The sequence below is a fragment of the Lolium rigidum genome, chromosome 2 (genome assembly GCF_022539505.1).
Source record: "Lolium rigidum isolate FL_2022 chromosome 2, APGP_CSIRO_Lrig_0.1, whole genome shotgun sequence".
Taxonomy (NCBI): domain Eukaryota; kingdom Viridiplantae; phylum Streptophyta; class Magnoliopsida; order Poales; family Poaceae; genus Lolium; species Lolium rigidum.
In genome coordinates, this window is record NC_061509.1 from 172,610,869 (window position 1) to 172,635,138 (window position 24,270).

Sequence of the window (24,270 nt, forward strand, 5' to 3'; positions counted from 1 at the left end):
GTTAAAGAAAAGCACTTCTTGGGAGATAACCCATGTTTTATTTTGTTACTGTATTGTTGAGTCTTGGAAGTTGTTTACTACTGTAGCAACCTCTCCTTATCATGTTTTTGTGCCAAGTAAAGTTTCTATGCTAAAGTTGATGCTATATTTGGGATCGCTGCGCAGAAACAGCATTGCTGTCTGTCACGAATTCTCGCAGAAGTCTCTGTAAAAAAATCGAAAAAATCTGCAAATTTACGAGCGTGATCCTCAGATATGTACGCAACTTTCATTAGATTTGAGTTTTTCCATTTGAGCAAGTTAAGTGCCCCTGCCAGATTCATCTTTACGGACTGTTCTGTTTTTGACAGATTCTGTCTTTTATTTCGCATTGCCGCTTTTGCTATGTTGAATGAGTTTCTTTGTTCCATTAACTTTCAGAAGCTTTGTGCAATGTCCAGAAGTGTTAAGAATGATTGTGTCACCTCTGAATATGTGAATTTTTGGTTATGCACTAACCCTGTAATGAGTTTGCTTGAAGTTTGTGTGGATGAATTTTTCAAGGGTCAAGAGAAGAGGATGATATACTATGATCAAGAAGAGTGAAAGGTCTAAGCTTGGGGATGCCTGATACGTCTCCAACGTATCCATAATTTCTGATGTTCCATGCTTGTTTTATGACAATACCTACATGTTTTGCTCACACTTTATAATGTTTTTATGCGTTTTCCGGAACTAACCTATTAACAAGATGCCACAGTGCCAGTTCCTGTTTTCTGTTGTTTTTGGTTCCAGAAAGGCTGTTCGGGCAATATTCTCGGAATTCGACGAAACGAAGACCCAGCGTCCTATTTTTCCCGGGAGGCCCCAGAACACCGAAGGAGAACCGGAGAGGGGCCAGGGGGCCACCACACCATAAGACGGCGCGGCCCCAGGCCTGGGCGCGCCGGCCTGTGGTGAGGAGGCCCCAGGCACCCTCCTGCGCCGCCTCTTGGCCTATATAAGCCCTTTCGACCTAAAAAAGCGGGACCAATTGACGAAACTCCAGAAAGACTACAGGGGCGCCGCCGCCATCGCGAAACTCCAATTCGGGGGACAGAAGTCTCTGTTCCGGCACCCTGCCGGGACGGGGAAGTGCCCCCGGAAGCCATCTCCATCAACGCCACCGCCTCCATCATGCTCCGTGAGTAGTTCCCCCCATGGACTACGGGTTCTAGCTGTAGCTAGTTGGTATTCTCTCCCCCATGTACTTCAATACAATGGTCTCATGAGCTCCCTTACATGATTGAGATTCATCTGATGTAATCGGTGTTGTGTTTGTTGGGATCCGATGGATTGTTACATTATGATTAGTCTATCTATAAAGTTTGTGAAGTTATTTTTGCTGCAATCTTGTTGTGTTTAATGCTTGTCACTAGGGCCCGAGTGGCATGATCTTAGATTTAAGCTCTATACTTTTTGCTTAGATTGTATCTACAAGTTGTATGCACATGTCTATGTCCGGAACCAAAGGCCCCAAAGTGACAGAAATTGGGACAACCGGAGGGGAAGGCTTAGATATGAGGATCACATGTTTTGACCAAGTGTTAATGCTTTGCTCCGGTGCTCTATTAAAAGGAGTACCTTAATTTCCAGTAGATTCCCTAGAGGCCCGGCTGCCATCGGCTGGTAGGACAAAAGATGTTGTACAAGTTTCTCATTGCGAGCACGTATGACTATATATGGAAAACATGCCTACATGATTAATAATCTTGATGTTCTATCTTAATGCTATTTCAATCCTATCAATTGCCCAACTGTAATTTGTTCACCCAACACTTGTTATTGGAGAGTTACCACTAGTGTAGATAGCTGGGAACCCCGGTCCATCTCTTATCATCATATACTCGTTCTTCATGTCATTGGAAGTAGTATCAACTATTTTCTGGTGCCATTGCTCTCATATTACCTGCTATCGCTGCTGTGTTACTTTTACTACTCGCTCTCATATTACTCGTTGCTTTCACATCACCCCGTTACTAGTGCTTTTCCAGTGTGCAGCTGAATTGACAACTCGAGTTGTTAAGGCTTATAAGTATTCTTTACCTCCCCTTGTGTCGAATCAATAAATTTGGGTTTTACTTCCCTCGAAGACTGTTGCGATCCCCTATACTTGTGGGTTATCAAGACTATTTTCTGGCGCCGTTGCCGGGGAGGCATAGCTCTACTCAAAAGTTCACCTGGAGAGTACACTCTACCTCTCTCTCTGCTTTTATTTTATTTTGTCTTGCTAGTTTGTTTCTGTCTAGTTTATTTGTGCTTAGTTTATTTCTGTCTAGTATTATTTTGCTTAGTTTATTTTTGTCTTGTTTTATTTTCCCTATAAACCCGAAAATCCATAAAAAATTGAAAAACCTAAAAATTAAAAACTGCTGTTATGGGAGAACCCATAACCTACTTGGAGCTCATAGAATATTATAATAATTATAGAGAATCAAGAACTGGTAAAGTTATGAGTGCTGTGATAGAAAATTTGAATTCAATTGCTAAAATCTTGCTTAAACGCCATGATATAAACTGTTGCTCTCAACAGGACACTAAACATCTTAAATTTCAATGTGGCTTTAGTGAGGAATTTTTAATTAAGAACTATAATCGGAATAGCTATATTCATTTTGGGTTCGAAGAGGTGGAACAATTTGTCATATTTATGGGAGCCTCTGAGATAGAATCATTCATGTCTAAAAATTATGAAACTTGTGTTGTTTGTAAGAACCTTAAACATTATGTCTCTTCTATCCTTAATTTTTGCATAGAAAGCTACGAGTGATAATCCTTATATCATTGATTATAAAGAGAGACTCATTAATGCACAAGAATGCACTCACAATTTGGCAGGAACCAATGGAAGAAGAAATTGATGAACCCGAAAGCTCATTGGATGAAAAAGAGGAGGAAATTGATGAACCCGAAAGCTCATTGGATGAAAAAGAAGAGGAGAGTGATGAACAAAAGGAGGAAGAATGGATTAGCTACCCATGCAAACCTTCTAATGAGAGTAACTCTTTATCTCTTACACTATTTGATTGTCCTCCATGCTTACCGAAAGAGGATGAATGTTATGTTCCTGTGGATTCTCTTGAAATATTTCCTATGAGTAAAACTTGTGAGAATAATTATGCTACTCGTTATTCATGATAATCCATGCTACTTTGATAAATCTTATGATAATGCTTTGTTTGTGCCCGATGTCGAAATGCATGGTACTAAAGAGTTTTGCTTAGCAAATGTTTATGATAAATCTCTAGATGATGGTCCTATGTTACTTGATAATATTAATTGTACTACTAATGAAAATGGGATTGGAGAGTTCTTGACTTTATCTATGAGTCCCATATCTTTTGAGATTGATCAATCATCTTGTTATATTATTGATAAAAGTGGGTTTGAAAGTTTTAATCCTATTATTTTGAGCTTGATAAAAATTATGTGTTTGTGAATCATGAAAAGCATGATTTATGTGATAGTTATATTGTTGAGTTTATCCATGAAGCTACTGAAAATTATTATGAGAGAGGAAAATATGGTTGTAGAAATTTGCATGGTACTAAAACACCTCTCTATATGCTGAAAATTTTGAAGCTACTCTTGTTTTATCTTCTTATGCTTGTCACTTTGTTCTTCATGAATTTATTTGTGTACAAGATTCCTATGCATAGGAAGTGGGTTAGACTTAAATGTGTTTTGAACTTGCTTTTTTATTCTCTCTTTTGCTTCAACTCTCACCCTTATGTGAGCATCATTAAAATTGCTGAGCCCATCTTAATGGCTATAAAGAAAGCACTTCTTGGGAGATAACCCATGTCTTTATTTTGCTACTGTTTTGTTGTGTCTTGGAAGTTGTTTACTACTGTAGCAACCTCTCCTTATCTTTATTTTATTGCAATGTTGTGCCAAGTGAAGTCTCTAATAGAAGGTTGATACTAGATTTGGATTTCTGCGCAGAAACAGATTTCTATCTGTCACGAATCTGGGCATATTTCTCTGTAGGTAACTCAGAAAAATCTTCCAATTTACGTGCGTGATCCTCAGATATGTACGCAACTTTCATTAGTTTTGAGTTTTCTGATTTGACCAACGGAAGTACCATTTTAAAATTCGTGTTTACTGGCTGTTCTGTTTTGGCAGATTCTGTCTCTATTTTTTGCATTGTCTCTTGTGGACTTTATGTGAGGCTTTCTAGACGTGGAGAGCTGTAGCTAATGTTTTATTGAGTTCTTGCAATGTGTCACTACAGGACCAAGGTGGATTAAAGTTTTTGAGTACTAACCCCTCTAATGAAGTTTATGAGAAGTTTGGTGTGAAGGAAGTTTTCAAGGGTCAAGAGAGGAGGATGATATATGATCAAGAAGAGTGAAAAGTCTAAGCTTGGGGATGCCCCGTGGTTCATCCCTGCATATTTCAAGGAGACTCAAGCGTCTAAGCTTGGGTATGCCCAAGGCATCCCCTTCTTCATCAACTTATCAGGTTTCTTCTATTGAAACTATATTTTTATTCAGTCACACCATATGTGCTTTACTTGGAGCGTCTTTATTTTTGTTTGTGTTTGAATAAATTCGGATCCTAGCAATCCTTGTGTGGGAGAGAGACACGCTCCGCTTTTTCATATGAACAATGGTGTTCTTAGCTTTATTTTAATGTTCATGGCGGAGTTGAAAACCGCCGCACTTATTGTTATTTGGTTGGAAACGAGAAAATGCCGCATATTGTCTTGGATAATTTGATACTTGGCAATTGTTTTGAGCTCTCAAGTAGATCATGTTTCTCTTGCATCATGTAGTTTAAACCTATTAGTGGAGAACTACCGTAGAACTTGTTGAAATTGGTTTGCATGATTGGTCTCTCTCAGGTCTAGATATTTTCTAGTAAAAGTGTTTGAGCAACAAGGAAGACAATGTAGAGTTTTATAATGCTTGCAATTTGTTCTTATGTAAGTTTTGCTGTACCGGTTCATACTTGTGTTTGTTTCAAACAACCTTGCTAGCCAAAGCCTTGTACTAAGAGGAAATGCTTCTCGTGCCTCCAAACACCTTGAGCCAAAACCCATGCCATTTGTGTCCACCATATCTACCTACTATGTGGTATTTCCTGCCATTCCAAGTAAATACTTCATGTGCTACCTTTAAACAATTCAAAAGCTATTACCTCTTATTTGTGTCAATGTTTTATAGCTCATGAGGAAGTATGTGGTGTTTTATCTTTCGATCTTGTCATTTACTTTTGACAGACTTTCACAATGGACTAGTGGCTCATCCGCTTATCCAATAATTTTGCAAAAAGAGTTGGCAATGGGGTTCCCAGCCCCAATTAATTAACTTGCATTAATAATTCTCTTCACATGTTTTGCTCGATCTATCGTTAAGCAACTTAAATTTGCAAATAGACACTCCTCCATGGTATGTGAATGTTGGAAGGCACCGGAGGATTCGGTTAGCCATGGCTTGTGAAAGAAAAGGTTGGGGGGAGTGTCATCTAATAAATAAAACTAAAGTACATGTGTAAACAAAAGAGAAGAGGGATGATCTACCTTGGCCGGTAGAGATAACGTCCTTCATGGGAGCCGCTCTTGAAAGTCTGGTTGATGAGGTAGTTAGAGTGCCCACTACCATTCGTTGACAACAACAAACACCTCTCAAAACTTTACTTTTATGCTCTCTATATGATTTCAAAACTTGAAAAGCTCTAGCAATGCCCCGGTGGTTCATCCCTGCATATTTTAAGAAGACTCAAGCATCTAAGCTTGGGGATGCCCAAGGCATCCCCTTCTTCATCGACAACATTATCAGGTCACTTCTAGTGAAACTATATTTTTATTCCGTCACATTCTTATGTTCTTTACTTGGAGCGTCGGTTTGTTTTTATTTTTGTTTTGTTTTGAATAAATTTGGATCCCACCATCCTTATATTGTAGATATTACGCTCCGCTTTTTCATATGTAACACTTGTGTTCTTAATTGTGCTTTAATGTTCATGGCGAAAGCTAATTGCTTTGTTAAATTGCTATTTGGTTGGAATCGGAAAATGCTGCATATGGTTTGGCAACTTGGCAATTGTTTGAGCTCTCATAGATCATGTTTAAGCTCTTGCATCATGTAGTTTAATCTATTAATGAAGAACTACCTTAGAGCTTGTTTAATTTGGTTTGCATGATTGGTCTCTCTAAGTCTAGATATTTTCGGGTAAAGTGTTTGAACAACAAGGAAGACAGTGTAGAGTCTTATAATGCTTGCAATATGTTCTTGTGTAAGTTTTGCTGTACCTGTTCATACTTGTGTTTGCTTGAAACAACCTTGCTAGCCCAAACCTTGTACCGAGAGGAAATGCTTCTCGTGCATCCAAACACCTTGAGCCAAACTCCATGCCATTTGTGTCCACCATATCTACCTATTATGTGGTATTTTTCTGCCATTCCAAAGTAAATTACTTGAGTGCTACCTTTAAAATTTCATTCCTTTACCTTTGCAATATATAGCTCATGGGACAAATAGTTTAAAAACTATTGTGGTGATGAATATGTAGTTATGTGTCTTAATTCATATAAGTTGCTTGTTGAGCGGTAACCATGTTTCTGGGGACGCCATCAACTTTACCTTTGTTGGATATCATGTGAGATGCTATGCATGTTCGTCTTGTCTGAAATAAGTGCAATTTCATGATCAAATGGTTTGAGTATACATATGTTAGAGAAGAACATTGGGCCGCTAACTAAAGCCATGTATCATGGTGGAAGTTTCAGTTTGGACATACAACCTCAATCTCTTATGAGAATTTTAACTGTTATTGAATGCTTAAGCATTAAAAGAGGAGTCCATTATCTGTTGTCTATGTTGTCCCGGTATGGATGTCTAAGTTGAGAATAATCAAAAGCGAGAAATCCAATGCGTGCTTTCTCCTTAGATACTTGTACAGGCGGCATAGAGGTACCCCTTTGTGACACTTGGTTGAAACATATGTTATGCGATGATAATCCGTGTCTTCGGAGCTAAGTAGGACAAGGTGCGAGCACTATTAGTACTCTATGCATGAGGCATGCAACTTGTAGGAAGTATTATGCATAGCACATATGAATTATTACTACCGTTGACAAAATTGTTTCTATGTTTTCAAAAACAAAAGCTCTAGCACAAAAATAGTAATCCATGCTTCCCTCTGCGAAGGGCCATTATTTTACTTTATGTTGAGTCAGTTTACCCACTTCTTTCTATCTTGGAAGCAAACACTTGTGTTAACTGTGTGCATTGATTCTTACATGTTTACTTATTGCACCTGTTATATTACTCTATGTTGACAAATATCCATGAGATATACATGTTACAAGTTGAAAGCATTCGCTGAAACTTAATCATCCTTTGTGTTGCTTCAATTCATTCTACTTTGAATTTATTGCTTATGAGTTAACTCTTATGCAACTCTTATTGATACTTGTCTTGAAAGTACTATTCATGAAAAGTTTTGCTATATGATTCATTTGCTTAGTCATTATCTTTGTTAGCAATCTTTTGTTCAGATCACTCCATTCATCTCATATGCTTTACAATAATGTTGATCAAGATTAGGTTGGTAGCATGTCACTTCAGAAATTATTTGTGTTATCGTTTACCTACTCGAGGACGAGTAGGAACTAAGCTTGGGGATGCTTGATACGTCTCAAACGTATCTATAATTTCTTATGTTCCATGCTACTTTTATTACAAAACTTGAGTGTTTTATACATACTTTACAACATTATTATACATTTTCTGGCACTAACCACTACAAGAAATGTGTTGACTAGTGACCTTCTCATAGTGACCGTGGATGAATTGGTCATACATCTACGACCATTTGGCGCTAAATGGTCCTAAGATATTTTTGAGGGTGCAAACCCTAAATCATTACGACCATTCCCGTCACAAAGGTCATACTTCCGTTACTTGAATTGGTCATAGAGAAAATGATATGGCCCACAACCTTATTTTTAGCTGATTAGGACCAATTTAAATGGTCATGACTCCTAATTTGAATGGTTTAATATGACTGGTCGGCCACCTCACCAATATCGTCTACGTGTTGTGTCCACATGTTAACTTCAACTAAGGTGGTTATTTTTAGACCTTCCACTGATATGTGAAACCCACATAATAACCTAGAGGTGCAAGATCGACTAATGGCTTTGCAGGTTGACACGCGACCCCAACAGGCCCTCACACAAACACATGACCCCACCAAACTGATACAAATTTATAGGCGGGGCCAAGGTCAGAAGAACCGACCAATAATGCGAACCAAAAATCATTTCCACGGGGATTCAAACCGAGACGTCCGTGGCCCCTCAAATGTGAAAAAAATGGCGGACGGAACCATCCTTTGCTAGGGGTTGGATATTGCACAACTGTTTGAGGATCTCTGATGAAATAGCAACCTGTGAACCTAATAAAAATTAGTTTTGTAAAAAATCATAAGCAAACTATGAAGCACATGTATCTCAAATTTAACTCACTTCATGCTGAATGGACATAAAATTTTCCTTTTTGTGGGCGCTGCTCTCCTCTATAGCCAATCGAAAGACATGAAGCAGCTACCCACGGATCAGCCCCGGGAGACGATGTGAGCCGTCCAGAAAACTTCCATCCAACACCCGAAATATCAACCGCATATGCGGGAAAGTATCCCGCGCGCTGGAATTTTGCTCACGCGCCAAAGAAGTCTAAAATTGGGCCGAGGCGCCGAGCAATTTGCCAGAGAAAAATTCGAGCCCACGCGGGAGGTCAAAGCAAAGAAGAACCACTCCCCACGCCCTAACCCCCTCCCAGCGCCTCCTCCCTCCTCCCCTTTCCTCCACCTCTGCCGCCGGCCAAGATCCCTCTAACTCCGGTGACGCCTTGCCACGCTGACCCGCCCCTGAATCCTCTCCTCCCCTCTCTCTATTCCACCCTATCGAACCTCCAAATCGTCCGCCCCAACGCAAACCCTAGCACGGGATCTGGGAAGATCTACAGGAGGACCATGGTGACGGCGGCGCCCCGGCATCACGCGGTGGTGTCCCGGCTCGGTGATCGGCTGCACCGCGCGGGCCAGATGCAGCCGGACAGCAAGTCCCGGCCTTCACCGACGCGGGCAACTTGAGGGACTGCAGCACGTGGTCAACCGCGTCCAGGCGCCACGGACTGCTCCAGCGCTGGCGACCCCTCCTCCTCCTCGTTCCCCATCATGGCCGGCTTCCACCATCCCCTTCTGAACGAGCCCCCGCAGTAGATCGACGCTGGCGTCCTCTTCCCTGCACCACAAGGTCGACTCGCCAAGGGTTACCCTCGTTGGCGTCCTGGGGCAGGCCGAGGCACGGCGAGGTGCTGTCGTGCTGCCGGCGGCGTTCACGACCACGACATGCTGCTGGAGCGCACCTCACCAATCTCATGCTCCCGGTGATGGTCTCTACTCCTCCAGTCCTCCTAGAAGTATATTTCCTGGAATTTGTTCTTTCATTTTTGTGATGTAGTAGTACCGGAATCGTGCATGTATAATGGAAATCGCTATGTGCATAGGCAGTGGATGCATAGGAAACGAATAGTCTCATTTTGCTCTAAAAATGTGCAGCAACTCTCACATTAATTTGCTCCATATCCGTGGTGTATATTGAATTTTCAAGTTCTTTTGTTGCTCCTGTATTTGGTGTATCTATCAGTGGTTATTGGATCAAGAGGCTCCCTGGTTAGGAACAAGCATTGCTGCGACAATATCACTGTATAATCCTAATACTGGAATACTGACTGATTGATCAATTTAATAACCCATTGGTTAGGATTATGCTATGCTGGTAGTAGCAGGATTTACATTTAACTATGCTGGTAGTAGCTACTGACTTAAGTTTGGTAGAATAAATACTGCTAGTTACTGACTTTAGAAAATACCCTTTATGTTATTTCCCTTGCTGTCTCATGTATTTACTTATGTGGTCTTCAGTTCATGCATTTACTCATGTGAAGGCAAATAAAATTATGCCATTATCTAAAGTCCAGATAGAATATTGTTGCTTATTTAATTCTGGAGTACTTTTCTTACCTCTGTAAAGTGGGATAAGTTGCATAGTTGTTTGATAATAATTTATTTTCCGGGTCTGATAATCAGTAAATTCCTATGGATTGCAGTATGGATGTGCATCGTTTCAAACTTTTTAAAACCTCCAAGGCTTTGTTTATAATCTGCATCCCAACTTAATTATGATGCTCCCTGTGTATTTCACACCATGTAGCTTGCTAATTATCTTGCAATTTTTAACCAGTCTGGTTGGAGGCTAAAGGACAATTTACTTGTGGGTTATTAATTATTACCATCACATCAAATATCAATCACATGATCAAATGTCAATTCAAGATTTACTATACATGATTGTCTTCTTTTCTGTACAGTGCAAGTAGTGTCCTTATTTCAAGATTTACTATGTGCGGCTACTCTTATCCTTGATGCGTGATCTGATTGCTTGGTATCACTTAACTGTGTCCACATAATTACGTGAAGTGCATAATTTTGTACTGCATTCTTGATGGAATGGACAAATTGGATGCCATAACTACACCAGATTCTGCAAGTACTAACTAATTATTTATCTACTTTGATTGTTTTGCTGCTCATATAGTTGATTTTTGTGCATGGTGTAGCACCTAGTTTCACGACGGATAGTTTATATGCTTGGCCTTGGTCAGCCGTAATAATAGTGACTGAGCTGAACACACCAGTCCATCTGTATTTGTATATCCCCAGTTGCAGTATCTGACTCGCTCGCTAACATCATTTGTTTCTTGACAAGTTGTGCTACAGCTCGGGAATCGGGATCATGAAGACCTGACCATAGATCTACTGTTCACTATTGTGGCTCACAGCTCAGGTGTATTTACTAGGTCTAGCTATTTATCTGCTGACTGGGTATGTTCAGTATCCATTTGTCAAGTTAGGATGATCATGTTATCATGATTTTTAAATTTGTATGCCTGATAAGCCAAGGTTGTAATAAACTACAGATCTAGCTGCAGTTTTAGATGTTTAAAATGAATGTTCCTGTGAATGCTAAAGATATAGCATGAAAAATCCTGATTGTATTCTGGTCATGAGTCAGCACTCCTAAATCCTAGTAATATTCAGTTTGAATGCATCATTTGCTTGGTATTGTTTTATACAACTGCCTTTTTGAGATACTTAATTATATATGAGGATGAATTATGTTCAAGAGAAGTTTTGATAAATTATTTTGCCTATTCTGATGCTAATAGATGTCGTCTTGTTGCATTGATCTAGGTTTCATCAAGGTAGTAATAATGAGGCCAGCTGCTCTGTATTTTTCTTTTGTGAAGATGGTTGAAGGTTCTGGGATTACTTTTGGTTGTTAAAACTTCTCTTTAACATAGAATAGCCCTTACACCACCAACCGAGAGACAGGTTATCATAGTATCAATCATATGCTAGTTAAAATGTCATCGTAGCTCTTAATGTGTGCTCAATGAACCATATGGGATCACTTAACTGCATTTTATATGCTCATCGTTAGCAAGAAATGTATGCCGTATACACTGCATTGGTAATTTATCAGCATAAAATTTTGGCCATATCCATTTCACACATGCCCTGTGAATTTGTTTGTCTATTTATATGGGCATAAATTTATACAATGTATTGATATAAGCACCATTCTGCTTCGAATAAATAACATTTACAGTGCTCCTTTTTTGAGAAAGCCTGTCATCTTTAGCCATTACAAGTTATTCGTCATTTCCCATTTGGATATGCAAACATGCCATGATGGTTAATACTTTCTCCTCATCATTTCCCTTTAGAACTTATTGACAACAGTGTTAAGTTTAATAGTTTCTCCTCGTCATTCAGTGCCTAGTGGTATTTTAAAAGGTTGGAATGTGTGTACTGATGTAATCCTATGTCTCCTATGAAACTACTGGAAGGTTTGACACCTGTGTAATATGGTCTCAAAACTTTGTATAGTAGACCTCGTGTTGATTCATTTCTTTGGTTTTAGTTTGCTCACTATTAAGTATTTAAGTCAAATAACTGCATTCAACACTCTGGCTCACAAGGTTGCTGGGTGTTAATATAATAAAAGCTGCATTCACTATTCTGAATGGTCTGTTCATAATATATTGTCTTCAGTTTTTTCTGATTTTTCTCCGCTGCTTCATGTAACAGGGCGACAGTGGACTGTTCATACTGTTATTTTGTTAGCTGAGTGTACCAAATGGCACGGCCTAGTCCTGTCTATTGTTGTCTAATGAGTGTTGCATAGCCATTACTGAACCATTGTTGAGAGAGCATGCGCAAAGCTCAGATCCAAAGCAGCCGATGGTCTCCGGGAAATGGTGAATTGCTTGAGGTCCTATAGCTTGTGCTGGAGGAAGCCTACATGTGGGTCTTGGGCGTCCCTTTGGCTGCAGTTGTCCAGTGTTGCCGCTTACAGAGTTTTGGACATGGTCAATGAGTTGCAGGACATGAGGTCAGAGGTGAATTGCTCAAATGGTATGTGTTGTATGCAATTAACATCCTGTTTTATTGTCTATTTCGTGGGTCAAGTATTCGTTTCCACTACTTTCTGTCTTGATCTGACATGAGTGTCAACAGAATTCATAACTCCATTTTTTAGATCTGCGGTTGTTGAAACTGTCATTTTCCATTCAAGATGAATTGCATATATTTTCTCTATACAATATAATGATGAAGATTATTTTGCAGGTGACAATGATGCTGCCCAAATTTGGCATCATGTAGAATGCCATCAAGATGAAGTTGAACACCGAACTAGTGATGAATACAGGACCAGATTCCGAAGAGGCGTTGGTTATTGGGAGGGGAGATAAATACAGGACAATGGACGTGCTACTATCTTCTGCGAGCAACATCAGAGAAGGGCTGCCCAGCTGCATCATTCTGCCCATCTTTGGGCTTGCACTCAGCCGCAAGATATGACACGTGAAATCCTGCTCAGCAAAAACAATATTAGTATTTATATTATATGATGTAACGTGAAACTTGTCTTGCTGTTATTTGAAGCATCATGTGTGGTTTTGTAGCTGTTATTTGAAGTATTATGTGCGTTTTCTATCTGATCAAGTTTAAATATTTTTATATTGGTAGCTGAAAGCTGAAGAACATGAACCTGACAAATGTGACCCACTTTTGGAAATTGACAATTGGGACCCATCTGATGAGTGGGCCAATTATTTAAAAACGAGAAAATCTGAAATTGTTGAGCTACGGCCCAAAAGGATAAAAAGTCTGGAATGTTGGGCTTGGCCCATGTAACTCACAAAAATTGATAGGATTAAATTGATAGGAAAAAATATAAATGGGCTGAAATATTTGATCTGGCCCATGTGGACGTTGGAACTGGGCTGGGTTGATTCTGATCCACGACCATTTGGTTTGGTCACATATTTGCCACATAGGATTTGCCAAGTAGGATCTGACGTGGACATACCAGATTGCCCACGACCAAAATTTTGGTCGTAGTGTTCACGACCATCTATTTTAGTCATAGTTCTCTACGACCAATACAAAATAAAGGTCGTTGTGAGCCGTCAGTGACGCTCAACTGCCGACCAACAGTTTTTGGTCATGACGTGGTCACAAATTACGCACAATGACCATTCAGTGACCAATATGGAGGGTCGTGAGTTAGTATATTTCTTGTAGTGAACCTATTAACAAGATGCCGAAGTGCCAGTTGCTGTTTTTCTGCTGTTTTTGGTTTCAGAAATCCTTGTAAGGAAATATTCTCGGAATTGGACGAAATCAACGCCCAGGGGCCTATTTTTACACGAAGCTTCCAGAAGACCGAGGGAGGTACGAAGTGGGGCCACGAGGCGCCGACACAACAGGGCGGCGCGGCCTGGCCCCTGGCCTAGCGGCCCTGGTGTGTGGGGCCCTCGTGCCGCCACTTGACCTACTGATGACCCACAAGTATAGGGGGTGTATCGTAGTATCTTCGATAAGTAAGAATGTCGATCCCAACGAGGAGCAGAAGGTGTTGACAGCAGTTTTGGTGAAGGATTCACTGTAAATGCTCACAAACAAGTATTCAAGGGGTTTTGATGTAATAGATGAATAAAGTACGAGTGAGTAAAATGTGAGAGAAATAATTGCAGCGAGTGGCCCAATCCTTTTTAGCACAAAGGACAAGCCGGTTTGTTTACTTATAATGACCAAACTTTCTTGAGGACACACAGGGATTTTAGTCTAGTGCTTTCGCTTCATGTAGCTAAATAATCTTCATTGTTTTGATAAGTGTTGTGTGGGTGAACCTATGCTAATGCACCGCCCTTCCTAGGACTAATACATACTTGTGATTATACCCCTTGCAAGCATCCGCAACTACAAGAAAGTAATTAAGATAAATCTAACCACAGCCTTAAACTCTGAGATCCTGCGATCCCTCTTGCATCGATATACTAACGGGGGCTCAGGTTTCTGTCACTCCGGCAACCCCGCAATTAGCAACCAAATACAAGATGTACTCCCCTAGGCCCATAAAGGTGAAGTATCATGTAGTCGACGTTCACATGACACCACTAGAAGAGTAACACCACACCTTAAATATCATAACATTGAATATTACTCAACCATAATTCACTACTAACATTTAGACTTCACCCATGTCCTCAAGAACTAAACGAACTACTCACAAGACATCATATGGAATACAATCAGAGGTGATATGATGATGAATAACAATCTGAACATAAACCTTGGTTCAATGGTTTCACTCAATAGCATCTACAACAAGTAGAAATTAACACCGGAGAGTTTCCCCTATCAAACAATCAAGATCAAACCCAAATTGTTACAGCGGTGACGAGGTGCAGCGGTGGTGATGGCGGTGTAGATGGCGGAGATGATGATGATGATGATGATGGAGATGATGTCCAGCTCGATGACGATGGCGATGGCGTCGATTTCCCCTCCGGGAGGGAATTTCCCGGCGGATTCCTCGCCCGCCGGAGAGCTCTTTCTCTCTGGTGTTCTCCGCCCCGCAGAGGCGGCTGTAACTCTCCGTGAGGTACCCTCTGTGGCTTAGGTTTTCGGGACGAAGGAGTACGCGAAGAAAAGGAGGCGAAAGGGGCTGTGGGGCCCCCTCCTCATAGGGCGGCGCGGCCAGGCCTCGGGCCGCGCCGGCCTATGGGGTGGGCCCACCTCGGGTCCCCTCTTCTCCCCCTTCTGGCTCCCTCCGTCATCTGGAAAAATAGGAATTTACGTGTAATTTCCTTCCACAGCTTGATCTTCCGAAATATTGCGTTCGACGATGCTTTTTCCGAGCGGTAATCCCGGCTCCGGTGCTTGATCCTACAATAATGATGAAACATGCAAAATAGATGAAATAACATAAGTATTGTGTCCCAATATGAAATATATCAATGAATAACAACAAATTATGATACAAAATAGTGATGCAAATTGGACGTATCAACTCCCCCCAAGCTTAGACCTCGCTTGTCCCCAAGCGAAACTGAGCTCGATAAACAAGACCACATGTTTATGGAGTGAAGAGTCGATAAATAAAATACGGACAAGAAGCATCATATTCATTCACACAAGACATTCTAGTAAACATTCTCTTCATATAACTCAAATTGAAAATTAGTAAAGAGAGATCACAAATAAAGGTGCATAAGAAATCATAGTTGGTGATGGCAAACTTTGTTCTTGGTCAGAGAACTGCTAACGGATTGTACTTCTAAGCAAAGCTTTCATATTAGAATTTATATAGCTGAGCCTTCATATTCAATCATAACAATCTCCTCATAATCATTGATAACTTCAAAGTCATATTCATTCAGATAAAATTTGTACTAAACAAGAAAGTATAAAAGACATGATTAACTGAATCATAGCATAAATTATTGGTTCACAACAACTCAATTGCTTGCTTGAGATAGAGGGAAATAGGTTTACTGACTCAACATAAAAGTAAAAGATAGGCCCTTCGCAGAGGGAAGCAGGGATTAAATCACGTGCTAGAGCTTTTCAAGTTTTGAAATCATATAAAGAGCATAAAAGTAAGATTTTGAGCGGTGTTTGTTGTTGTCAACGAATGGTAGCGGGCACTCTAACCCCCTTGCCAAACGAACCTTCCAAGAGCGGCTCCCATGAGGGACGGCATCTCTACCAGCAAGGTAGATCATCCCCCTTCTCTTTTGTTTACACATGTATTCTAGTTTTATTATGGATGACACTCCCCCAACCTTGGCTTTCTCAATCCATGGCTAACCGAATCCTCGGGTGCCTTCCAACATTCACATACCATGGGGGAGTGTCTATTGCAAAATTAAGTTGCTTACTGATAAATCAGGGCAAAACATGTGAAGAGAATTATTAATGAAAGTTATTAATTGGGGCTGGGAACCCCGCTGCCGCTCTTATTGCAAAATTATTGGATAAGCGGATGTGCCGCTAGTCCATTGGTGAAAGTCCGCCCAACAAGATTGAAAGATAAAACACCACATACTTCCTCATGAGCTATAAAACATTGACACAAATAAGGAGTAGTATAGTTTGAATTATTTAAAGGTAGCACATGAAGTATTTACTTGGAATGGCAGAAAATACCATGTAGTAGGTAGGTATGGTGGACACAATTGGCATGGGTTTGGTCTAAGGTTATGGATGTATGAGAAGCATTCCCTCTCGATACTGTGTCTTTGGCTAGCAAGGTTTGATAGCAAGCATAAAGGTTGAGGGAAACAAACAAATATACATATGATAGAACAATCATGCATCTTTCTCATAAGCACAAGCAATTTTAACTTCAGAATACTAAGCATAGAGATAATAGAGTAATATATCTAAGTGTATTTCTCTCTTCTATTTAAACATCAGGGTGTTGTTGCTATTGACCAATGCTAAGTTTGCCAAAACCAAATAGATTTACTTGATGCTCCCAAAGTGATATCAATACTAATGTCAAGAGTAATCATATAATGGAGATTGCAAACTAAAATATGGTGTGCAAAAAGTAAATGATAAGACTTCTCATTAATATTCCATAACGATAACTCACACCAACGGATACATAGATAACCAACTAAGAGAGATACTTCCACATTGCATACTATTCCATATGATAACTTCCCTACTCATGATATGACACTACTTGATAGTAAAAGATAAAGGTAGTGATGATGTGATACCGCGGCACTCCCCCAAGCTTGGAACAAACCAAGGGGATGCCAATACCGATGATGAATTACTCCTTCGGTGATGATGGTGATGGATTCTTCTCGACAAGCTTCTTAACAAGCTCCTTTAAATCCTCAATCTCATAGGTGAGGTTGCGAGTCAGCTCTGAGTTGTGCTCAACGCGGCTCATAATCATGTCAGGTGGCGAGTCCCAACTCCTAGAGTTGTTTCCCCATCCTTCAGCTTCAGACTTCATCTCTCCTGCAATGTTAGAACGATCTATATCCCAACCACTTGGCAACACTACCTTGGGAGTCTTTTCAGTTTGATGATCGTAGATTAGGTTGCGGTAAGGGTTGTAATTGCCCGGAGAAGATGTCCTTGGAGCCAAGTAACGACGTGGAACTGCTCCTCCGGTAGCGATTTGTGCACTCCTCTTGGTGTTTGACGGGTTTGATATCACGCCAATGCTCACAATGGTGGTACGCAGGTGTGCTTGCGGAACCTCCTCCACTTCTTCCTCATCCTCACTTGCGCTTTCTTCCTTCAGGTCCGGGTCTTGAATATCTTCCTCCAAAGGTCCCTTGTCCTTGTTGTTGGAGACCATGGTGCTTCTAGATCAAAACAAATCCGACGTAAAACAGCTCGAAACAAAACACGACGAGAAAACGATATACGGACCTCCAGGGGTCCGGGGATTATATAGCAAATATTTTTACGACAAAAGGAAGGTTCCAGGCCGAAAACGAGTGGAAACGGGACGCCGAGGGGCTGTCCCCATAGGTCGGCGCGGCCAGGGTGGGGCCCGCGCCGGCCTATGGTGACGGTCCCTCGCGCATCTTTTCCACTCCGTTTCGATTCCGTAATTTTTCATATTTTCCAAAAACAGCAAAAATATTGTTCGGAAAGGTAAACGCGGACTTTTTATTACCTGTACTGTTACCTATTCAAAGTCGAGTTACGCGGACTGTCAATTTGTCCTTTGATGAAAGCCTCCGGTGTTTCCACTTGAATAATATCAACATCAACATTATAAGAATCACCCGAGATATAATGCTTGAGTCTTTGTCCATTCACCACTTGTGTGGCGTTACCTTCCAAAGAGCTAATTTTTATTGCTCCTGAACGGTATACCTCCTCAATAACATATGGTCCTTCCCATTTCGAGAGTAATTTCCCTGCAAAGAATCTAAGACGAGACCGATACAATAGGACTTTATCCCCAACATTAAACTCTCTTTTGATAATCCTTCTATCATGCCATTTCTTAACTTTTTCTTTAAAGAGTTTAGCATTTTCATAAGCTTCACTTCTCCATTCATCTAGAGAACTTAATTGCAGCAACCTCTTATTACCGGCTAATTTAGGATCTTTATTTAGTTCTCTAACAGCCCAATAAGCTTTGTGCTCTAGTTCTAGAGGTAAATGACAAGCTTTTCCATAAACCATTTTATAAGGTGACATTCCCATGGGATTTTTATAAGCAGTTCTATAAGCCCATAGTGCTTCCTTTAATTTACTAGCCCAATTCTTTCTAGATTTATTAACGGTCTTTCCCAAAATAGATTTAATCTCTCTATTTGATAATTCTACTTGACCACTAGTTTGAGGGTGATAAGCAGAAGCAATTCTATGATTAATACCATACTTAGCAAGAGTTTTTCTAAAACCTCCATGAATAAAATGAGAACCTCCATCAGTTATAATATATCTAGGTACTCCAAATCTAGGAAATATAACATCTACAAGCATTTTTATAGAGGTCTCACCATCGAGCACTCTTTGTAGGTATAGCTTCTACCCATTTAGTAACATAATCAACAACGACAAGTATATGAGTGTTACCTTCGAAGAAGGGAAAGGACCCATGAAGTCGAATCCCCAACAATCGAATGGTTCAATAACCAGAGTATAATTCATAGGCATTTCATTGCGTCTAGAGATATTACCAACTCTTTGACATTCATCACAAGATAAGATAAACTTCCTTGCATCTTTAAAAAGTGTTGGCCAATAAAAACCTGATTGTACAACCTTTTGTGCGGTTCTATCTCCAGCGTGATGTCCTCCATAAACACTACCATGACATTTACTCAATATCTCTTGTTGTTCATATTCAGGAACACATCTTCGCATAATACCGTCTACTCCTTCTTTATATAAGTGTGGGTCATCCCAAAAATAATGCCTCAAGTCATAAAAGAATTTCCTCCTTCGCTGAGCTGAAAAGGTTGGAGGCAAATACTTCGAAACAATAAAGTTAGCATAATCAGCATACCAAGGGCTCTCTCGCGAGCTCACCTTTATTATAGCCAATTGTTCATTTGGAAAACTATCATTAACAGGAACAGGATCATAAGCAATATTTTTCAATCTAGACAAATTATCAGCAACAGTATTATCAGCACCTTTTCTATCTATAATATGTAAATCAAATTCTTGCAACAGAAGTACCCATCTAATAAGCCTTGGCTTAGCATCTTTCTTTGTCATAAGGTATCTAATTGCAGCATGATCGGTATGAATCGTGACTTTTGAATCAACAATATAGGGTCTAAACTTGTCACAAGCAAAGACTACAGCTAACAATTCCTTTTCAGTTGTAGCATAATTTCTTTGAGCAAGCATCAAGAGTCTTACTAGCATAATGAATAACATTTAATTTTTTATCTACTCGCTGTCCAAGAACAGCGCCTACAAGCAAAATCACTAGCATCACACATAATTTCAAAAGGCAAATTCCAATCGGGAGGTTCGACTACAGGAGCAGTTGTTAAGGCTTTCTTTAGAGTTTCAAAAGCTTCCTTACAATCATCATCAAAAACAAAAGGTACATCTTTTTGAAGAAGATTAGTAAGAGGCTTTGAAATTTTAGAGAAATCTTTAATAAATCTCCTATAAAACCCAAGCATGACCAAGAACACTACGAATACCTTTAACATCCCTCGGATAGGGCATCTTCTCAATTGCTTCAACTTTAGCTCTATCAACTTCAATACCTCTCTCGGAAATTTTATGTCCCAATACAATTCCTTCATTAACCATAAAGTGGCATTTCTCCCAATTAAGAACAAGGTTAGTTTCTTCACATCTCTGCAAAACTTTATCGAGGTTTCGCAAGCAATTATCAAAAGAATTCCCATAGACAGAAAAATCATCCATGAACACCTCTACAATACTTTCGCAAAAACCATGAAAAATAGCAGACATGCATCTTTGAAAAGTAGCAGGAGCATTACATAAACCAAAAGGCATACGCCTATAAGCATAAGTTCCATAAGGACAAGTAAACGTGGTTTTCTCTTGATCTTTAGCTTTAACAGCAATTTGTGAAAACCCAGAATAACCATCAAGAAAACAAAAGTGAGTATTTTTAGATAACCTTTCTAGCATTTGATCAATAAATGGTAAAGGGTAATGATCTTTCTTAGTAACTTTATTAACTTTTCGAAAATCAATGCACATTCTATACCCTACAACTACTCTTTGAGGAATAAGCTCATCATTATCATTAGGCACAACAGTCATTCCTCCTTTCTTAGGAACACAATGCACAGGACTAACCCATCTACTATCAGCAATAGGATATATAATACCAGCTTCAAGAAGTTTTAATACCTCATTCCTTACCACCTCTTTCATCTTCGGAATTAGACGACGTTGATGTTCAACAACAGGCTTTGCATCATCTTCCATATTGATAGCATGTTGGCAAATAGAAGGAGAAATCCCTTTCAAATCATCAAGTGTATAGCCAATAGCTCCTCGGTGTTTCTTCAATATTTCCAATAACCTTTCTTCCTCAATCTCTGAAAGCTTAGAACTAATAATAACAGGATATATTTTCTTATCATCAATATGAGCATATTTAAGATCATCAGGTAAAGGCTTTAGATCAAAAACAGGATCTTCCTTTGGTGGCGGTGTTGTACCCAAGTCTTCCACTGGTAAATCATGCTTGAGAATAGGTTGGCGAAGAAAAATTTCCTCAAGCTCATCTCTTTCTTTCCTAAAAGCTTCACTTTCGCTATTCTCCAAATGTTGCTCCAAAGGATTATTAGGAACAAGAACAATAGATGCACACTGCTCCATTTTAAAATCATTACTAGGCAAGTCAGCTTTATAAGGAGTTTTAGTAAATTTAGAAAAGTTAAATTCATAAGGTTCACCAGCAAATTTAGTCAAAATTTTCTCTTTCTTACAATCTATAATAGCTCCACAAGTATTTAGAAAAGGTCTACCAAAAATGATAGGACAATAATCACTAGCAACAGAACCAAGTACCAAAAAGTCAGCGAGGATATTTAATCTTACCACATAGAACTTCCACATCTCGAACAATACCAATTGGAGAAATAGTTTCTCTATTAGCCAGCTGAATAACCACATCAATATCTTCAAGTTCACAAGAACCAATTTCGTGCATAATCTCCGTGTAAAGTTCATAAGGAATAGCACTAACGCTTGCACCAATATCACATAAACCATAATAGCAATGATCACCAATTCTAACAGATAACATAGGAACACTAACTTGTTTGGGTTTATTAGGATGCGAAACAATATTAGAAGCATCTTCACAGAAAATAATATGACCATCCTCTACATTTTCAGTCACAAGATCTTTAACTATTGCAACAGCAGGTTCAACTTTTATTTGTTCTTCAGGTTCTATAGGTTTCTTTTCACTTTTACTAACCGCACTAGATATAACAGAATACTCTTTCATTTTAGCAGGGAAAGGAGTTTTTTCAATATAAGCTTCAGGAATAACATTATCAACAGTTTCAACTACAACACATTTATTAATAGATGAATCAATTTTATCTTTATACGGTTCATGATACTTATCAAAATTCTTCTTAGGCAATTCATAATGAGAGGCAAAAGCTTTATAAAGATTTGCAACAACTTGGGAATCAAGACCATATGTAGCACTCATATTACGAAATTTATCAGTATCCATAAAAGCTTCAATGCATTTATAATCATAAATTATACCTGATTCTCTATCTTTGTCGTTCTCCCATCCTTCAGTATTTTCTTGGATCCGATCAAGAAGGTCCCTTTTAAACTCTTCATTCTTGCGTGTAAATGATCCAGAACAAGAAGTATCCAGCAAGGTCTTGTCTTGAAAAGAGAGTCTTGCATAGAAATTATCAATAATAACATTACCAGGAAGCTCATGAATGGGGCATTTGAGCATTAAAGACTTCAATCTCCCCCAAGCTTGGGCAATACTTTCTCCATCATGAGGCCAGAAATTATATATGCGGTTCCGATCCTTGTGAATTTCACTTGGAGGATAAAATTTGGAATAAAATAAAGGCACAATGTCCTCCCAATCAATAGAATCACCATTCTTCAACAATTTATACCAGTGCGCCGCTTTACCAGACAGCGATATAGTGAATAGTTTCTTTCTAACTTCATTCATAGCAATACCTGCACATTTAAATAACCCGCATAATTCATGCAAAAACAGTAAATGATCACCAGGATGAACAGTTCCATCCCCTTCATAGCGGTTATCCATAACACGTTCAATAATTTTCATAGGTATTTTATATGGTATCACTTCCTCACCTGGCGCTTCATCCACTACCGTTGCAGTAGTAGTAGATTTCCCAAATAGAAATTGAAGAGAAGATCTCTCCATAATGACTTATAGCAGCGAGCAGGGAATAAAATCAGCACAAACGAGTAAAGGTTTTCCTTACCAATTCCACTTACCAATAGCGCTTCACTCCCCGGCAACGGCGCCAGAAAATAGTCTTGATGACCCACAAGTATAGGGGGTGTATCGTAGTATCTTCGATAAGTAAGAATGTCGATCCCAACAAGGAGCAGAAGGTGTTGACAGCAGTTTTGGTGAAGGATTCACTGTAAATGCTCACAAACAAGTATTCAAGGGGTTTTGATGTAATAGATGAATAAAGTACGAGTGAGTAAAATGCGAGAGAAATAATTGCAGCGAGTGGCCCAATCCTTTTTAGCACAAAGGACAAGCCGGTTTGTTTACTTATAATGACCAAACGTTCTTGAGGACACACGGGGATTTTAGTCTAGTGCTTTCGCTTCATGTAGCTAAATAATCTTCATTGTTTTAATAAGTGTTGTGTGGGTGAACCTATGCTAATGCACCGCCCTTCCTAGGACTAATACATACTTGTGATTATACCCCTTGCAAGCATCCGCAACTACAAGAAAGTAATTAAGATAAACCTAACCACAGCCTTAAACTCTGAGATTCTGCGATCCCTCTTGCATCGATATACTAACGGGGGCTCAGGTTTCTGTCACTCCGGCAACCCCGCAATTAGCAACCAAATACAAGATGTACTCCCCTAGGCCCATAAAGGTGAAGTATCATGTAGTCGACGTTCACATGACACCACTAGAAGAGTAACACCACAACTTAAATATCATAACATTGAATATTACTCAACCATAATTCACTACTAACATTTAGACTTCACCCATGTCCTCAAGAACTAAACGAACTACTCACAAGACATCATATGGAATACAATCAGAGGTGATATGATGATGAATAACAATCTGAACATAAACCTTGGTTCAATGGTTTCACTCAATAGCATCTACAACAAGTAGAAATTAACACCGGGAGAGTTTCCCCTATCAAACAATCAAGATCAAACCCAAATTGTTACAACGGTGACGAGGTGCAGCGGTGGTGATGGCGGTGTAGATGGTGGAGATGATGATGATGATGATGGAGATGATGTCCAGCTCGATGACGATGGCGATGGCGTCGATTTCCCCCTCCGGGAGGGAATTTCCCCGGCGGATTCCTGCCCGCCGGAGAGCTCTTTTCTCTCTGGTGTTCTCCGCCCCGCAGAGGCGGCTGTAACTCTCCGTGAGGTACCCTCTGTGGCTTAGGTTTTCGGGACGAAGGAGTACGCGAAGAAAAGGAGGCGAAAGGGCTGTGGGGCCCCCTCCTCATAGGGCGGCGCGGCCAGGCCTTGGGCCGCGCCGGCCTATGGGGTGGGCCCACCTCAGGTCCCCTCTTCTCCCCCTTCTGGCTACCTCCGTCATCTGGAAAAATAGGAATTTACGTGTAATTTCCTTCCACAGTTGATC

The 24,270-nt window shown here is 39.9% G+C and overlaps 1 long non-coding RNA gene across 2 annotated transcripts; it reads left to right on the forward strand.

Annotated features, from left to right (window-relative positions):
- Positions 1-9,346: 9,346 nt before the first annotated feature.
- Positions 9,347-13,095, forward strand: LOC124692600. 2 transcript variants are annotated; one of them, XR_006999597.1, is made up of 4 exons: positions 9,350-9,419; positions 10,813-11,352; positions 12,187-12,513; positions 12,727-13,095. It is a non-coding gene; the product is annotated as an uncharacterized LOC124692600 (long non-coding RNA). The 2 variants fall into 2 exon arrangements; XR_006999596.1 differs by having other exon boundaries at positions 9,347-11,352.
- Positions 13,096-24,270: the final 11,175 nt, after the last annotated feature.